Source organism: Camelus ferus, chromosome X, assembly GCF_009834535.1.
Source record: "Camelus ferus isolate YT-003-E chromosome X, BCGSAC_Cfer_1.0, whole genome shotgun sequence".
Classification (NCBI taxonomy): Eukaryota; Metazoa; Chordata; class Mammalia; order Artiodactyla; family Camelidae; genus Camelus; species Camelus ferus.
In genome coordinates, this window is record NC_045732.1 from 56,138,030 (window position 1) to 56,144,324 (window position 6,295).

Here is a 6,295-nt window from a genome sequence, read left to right on the forward strand (position 1 = left end):
GATTATTATCCATAATTTACAAATAATTCCTACAACTCAACAACAAAAAGACTAACAATCCAATTTAAATATTAGCGAAGAGTTGAATAGACATACTCCAAAGAAGATATGCAAATGAACAATAAGAAGATGAAAAGATACTCAGTAGCATTAGTCATTACAGAAATGCATGTCAAAACTAAGAGATACTGCAAAACTTCACGCCCACTAGTATGACTATTATTAAAAAGGGGGAAATAAACATATACTTCCCCCAAAATTGAAAACAGTGACTCAAACAGATATGAAAATCAGTATTCATAGCAGTATTATTCACAACAGGCAAAAATTGGAAACAACTTAGTGTTCATCAACAATAAATGAATAAATCAACAATAAATGAATAAATAAAATGTGGTATCTATAGTCAAAAAGAAGGAAATTCTGACATATCACACAACACGGATGAAACTTTAAGACATTATGCTAAATGAAATGAGCCAATCACAAAAGAACAGATACTGTATGATTTCATTCATATGCAGTACCTAGAATAGTCAAATTCATAGAGACAGAAAGAATGGTAGTTTCTAGGGGCTGGAGAGCTGGAGAATGGGGAGTTATTTTTTACTGAGTATGGATTTTCTGTTTGAAACAATGAAAAATATTCTGGAGATGGATGATGGTGGTGGTCTCACAACAATGTAAATGTACTTAATGCCACTGAATTTCATACTTAAAAATGTTTAAAATGGCAAATTTTGTTATGTATATTTTACTACAATAGAAAATAGACATGCACATACACAATTCAATACTATACTAACATCTTTCTGTAGAATCAATTGCGGATAGTTTGGGTATGTCATCTGAATGATACACGTACTAGTGGTGTGAGGAAGCCAGCTTTTATATCACCTCTCAAAAGGTGATAGTTAAATATTCAGGAATTTTGTGTTGCTTATGTTAAACCATTGGTAACTTTATCTTGACCATGTTGAGAATATTTACATCATGGAAATTAGCATACACTCCATAAGGGAGGTGTGTGCTTATTTTTAAGAGCAGGTTTGTCAGAATAATACTTAAAATCTTTCTATGGGCTTTTTTCTGGTCCAACAAAGGTATCTGCTAGCTTCCCTCTAGTTTTTTCAGTGACCTTAACCAAGGTATTTGTAGTATGGTTATTCTTTACCCTGTATTTTTTCTTGATTCACATTTTTGGGTGATTTTGATTGAGTGATAAAACATTTTATTTTTAATTATTCAATTTATAGGCTTTCTATCTTCATGCTAAATTTACCTTGCAAATCAACCAGCTATTTTCTGATCTCATCTCTGTCTTAAATATTGTAGGTGGTAATTTTATCAAATATCTCACTACTATTATAAAACCATTTGCCATTTTTCCAGTCTCATATAAAATTTCCTTGTTATTTTCCCACTATCCTATAACAGATATTTTATGCCCTGCTGTTGGGTCCTAAAGCCAATGTCACACATCTTAAGGTGTTTTTACAATAGCATGTCACCACAAATTACCATTTCTCTGTGTTAATTTTTACTATGATATTGCTTCAAAACAAACTCCTCCCATCAAAAAAAAACTTCAGTGGCTAAAAATCACATATTCTTACTCATGTATTTATGGGTTAGCTAATATAGGTTGAATATTTGTCAAATAATAGTCTAAAGCACAACATGGCACTCAATGCATTTGTTAAAGAATGAATGACTAAAGTTACAACACTGTGTGTTACATGAATCTTTTAAGATAGGTTTAAAGAGGAGTAAAGGAATGGAGCAAGAGGTGGAGGGGGGAATGTGGTGTCAAGAAAGTGTTTTTTTTTTTTTTTTCAAAAAATAGATGCTAGAATACATTTCATGTTTGTATGCTAAAGGAAAGACTGTAGAGAGGGAGAGACTTACAACTGAATGAGGACAGTAGAAGTGATGTCAAAAGCTTTTGGTTTAAGAGGAGAGATTTCCTCAAATGTAAAAGAGGGGATGATAATGATGATAGCTAACATACACAAACTTATAGTACTTAATCTGTGTGAAGACATTGTTCAAAGCATTGTACATACATTACTAATTTAAACCTCATAATAGCTATATGCACAAATTACTATTATTTTCCATATTGCATAAAGTGAGACAGAGAAAGTTTAAGCAATTTTTCGAAGGTTGTAGAACTTAAAGTGATAGAACTGACATGAAGGAAAAATTGATTTGGATATAAAGTTTTACATTTGATGCTACAAAATGACAGTATCTGATGTTTCTATTTTCTCAATAAAGTTTTAAGAAGGCCATCAGTTGACAATGAGGGAGCAAGTGGAAGTAACAGACATTTGAGAATAACAAGTTTTAAAATAGTTATCTTAGAAAGTGACAAAACATTTTAATAGGGACATGAGAGGAATTTCTTAGCTTCATTAAATAATCATTTGAGGGTTATGATCATGAATTTAAAATGAATCCAATCTGTTTCTATGATGTTCAATCTTGAGTATGTTATAGAGGAAGCTGGGTCATCAGATGACATTTTGGTTTTATAAAATTCAACTAGATAAAGTGAATATTCCAATAAATGGTTGAGAATACTGAAGATGGATTAAAAATACACCATATTGAGCCCTTGTAGATACTGAGAATTAGCTATAATTAATAGCAGCTGTACTGGGAACCTCTAGTACCAATCCCAAAACTGAGGTCATTGTAGAAGAACTTTAAATCCCTCTTCCTCTCAAAATGTAAGGGTTTTTCCTCTGTTGTATTCAATAACTTCTCTGAAGAAGAGTCTTACCCAAAAAAGACCTATCCTTTGGGGACATGATTTCATCATTTAGTGCTTAAACTATGAGGAAAGGGTGTTTCCTTGGTGCTATCAAAGATCATTGAGGTACTAAACAGGCCTTCAACTTAAGATATAAAAAGAGCTTTTGTACTGTATAGATGAAAACTATGTAAAATTTGATCAATCTATTCACACTATATTGTAAGCAAAAATCTGGCCCTAATAAAATTTTTATTATTCAAGTTTATATACATAAATGGGCTGACAAGAACAACATAATTTCTGAGAAAATTTAAAATTTGCTTCAGGAAACAAGGGTAAATTTGAGGCACAATTTATTTGTGTTCTCAATAAAATTGAAGAAAGCATGATATCAGTGAAAAAAAATGGATGAAAAAGATAAAATGGCAATACAAGACAGTAAGTTGATAACTAAACTGATTGAGGCAAACAAGAATAGAAAGAAGGTAAGATAGCCTAGAAAAAACATTAAACTGAAATCTGTGATAGTAAACTTTGTAATTGCATAAAAAACAATATAGAACAGCATATATTATGCAGAAATTCACATCAGTTAAATGAAGAGAAAACTTGAGAAGCTATCCCAGAATTTGGAAGAAATAAGAAGGAAATGAAGATAACAGAAAAAGTGATGAGATGGAGAATAGAGGATAGAAAGCCAACACACAGAGAATAAAGACAAAAATGAAGATATTCATTTAAAGATGTAATAGAAGAAAACATTTTGAAATGGTTTGTAAAGTACTACATAAAATTGTGGAAGAGAGAACAACATTCAAACACACACACACACACACACACACAACTGAAAAATGAAATTCAGTGATAAAATGAATTGTATAAACAGAGAAAATAAGGATCTTATAAAAAGGACAAGAGTCTGCTTGCTCTCAGAATTATTTTAAAGAATACAGAACTCCAGAAGATAATAAAGAAACATCTAATATTTTAATATAAAAGATTGTCATTCACAAATTATAATATGCTCAATTTTTAATCTTGTCATGTAATTTGAAAAAACAGTCATTCTAAGGACTTTCTCAAAAAAATAAGAATAATCTCAAATAAATGATATAATTTACCACTTAAAAGTATTAGAAAAGGAACAAACAAAACCTAAAGCCAGCAGAAGGAAGGAAATAATAAAAATCAGAGAGAAAATAAATAAAATAGAGATTGAAAAATAGAAAAAAACAATAAAACCAAGAGCTGGTTTTTTAAAAGAAAAACAAAATTGACAAACCTCTGACCAGGCTCACAAAGAAAAAAAGAGAGGAGACCCAAAGAAGACAACTAAAGAAAGAAGAAAAATAAAAACCGATAACACAGATATACAAAAACAAACAAACAAAAATCATTCAAAAATGCCATTAACAGTAATATGCTAACAAAATGGACAATCTAGAATACATGGACAAGTTTCTAAAAACATACAGCTGATCAAAACTCAATCAAGAAGAAACAGCTAATTTGAACACACAGATCACTAGAAGTAAAATAGAAACTGTAATTTAATAAACTTCCTGAAAACAAAAGTCCAGGACTGGATGGCTTCACTGGGGAATTCTATCAAACATTAAAAAAAAAGAACTTATACCAATCCTTCTCAAACTCTTCCAAAAGTGTGAAGAGAAGGAAACACTCCCAAAGTCATTCTATGAAGCCACCATCACCCTGATACCAAAACTCAAAAAAAGACAGTAGCAAAAAATGAAAATTATAGGCCAATACCTTTGAAGAATATAGATACAAAAATTCTCAATTAAATATTAGCAAAGTGAACCTAACAACATGTAAAAAGGATTATACACCATTATCAATTTGGATTCATCCCAGGTCACAAGGATGGTTCAACATATGCAAATCAATCAATGTGATAGACCACAGTAACAAATAAAAACCCAAAAACCACATGGTCATCTCAATAGATGCAGGAAAAGCATTTGATAAAATTCAGCATCCATTCATGATAAAAATTCTCACCAAAGTGGGTATAGAAAGAGCATATCTCAACATAATAAAAGAAATTTATGACAACCCCACAGCCAACAGAATACTAAATCATAAAAAGCTGAAAACTTGCCTACTACATTCTGGAACAAGACAAGAATGCCCACTCTCCCCACTTCTATTCAACATAGTATTGGAAATCCTAGCCACAGCAATCAGACAAGAAAAATCAACAAATGTTATCCAAATTGGAAGGGAAGAGGTAAAATTGTCATCATATGCAGATGATATGATACTTTATATAGTAAACTATGAAGACTCAACACAGAAATTATTAGAACTGATAAATTCAGCAAGGTAGCAGGATAAAAGATTAATATACAGAAATCTGTTGCATTTTTTACAGTAACAATGAAACATCATGAAGAGAAAGTAAAAAAAAAAAAAAAAAAAAAACCCTGTTTAAAATTACATCAAAAATATCTAGGAATAAACCTGACCAAGGAGGTGAAATACTTATCTGCTGAGAACTATGAAACATTGATATAGGAAACTAAAGATGATTCAAAGAAATGGAAAGATATCCCATGCTCTTACATTGGAAGAATTAATATTGTTAAAATGGCCATACTACCCAAAGCATTCTATAGATGTAATGTGGTTCTTATCAACTTACCCATGACATTTTTACAGAACTAAAACAAATAATCTTAAAATTTATATAGAACCACAAAAGACCTAGAATTGCCGAAGCAATCCTGAGGAAAAAGAACAAAACTGGAGGCATCAGCCTCCCAGACTTTGGACAATACTACAAAGCTATGGCAATCAAAACAGCATGGAATTATATGATCCAGCAGTGCCACTCATGGGCATATATCCAGAGGGACCTTTAATTCAAAAAGATACATGCACCCCAATATTCATAGCAGTATTATATACAATAGCCAAGACCTGGAAACAACCTAAATGTCCACTGACAGATGACTGGATAAAGAAGTTGTGGTATATATATATATACACCACATATAATATATATATACACACCACATCTCACACACACTGGAATACTACTCAGCCATAGAAAAGAATAAAATAACACCACTTGCAGCAACATGCATGGACCTGGAGATTATTCTAAATGAAGTAAGACAGAAAGGGAAAGAAAAATACCGTATGATATCACGTATATGTGGAAGCTAAAACAATAATACAAATGAATTTATTTACAAAACAAAAACAGGCTCACAGACATAAAAAACAAACTAACATCTCCAAAAGAATAAATGGGGAGGAAGGATAGTTAGGAAGCTTAGGATCAACAGGCACACATTACTATATATAAAATAGATAAACAACAAGGGTTTATTGTCCAGTGCAGGGAACTATATTCTATATTTAATATCTTATAATAACCTATAATAGAGAAGAATCTGAGAAGGAAGAGATATATATATATATATATATATATATATATATATATATATATATATATATATATGTAACTGAATCACTTTGCTGTACACTTGAAACTAACACAGTATT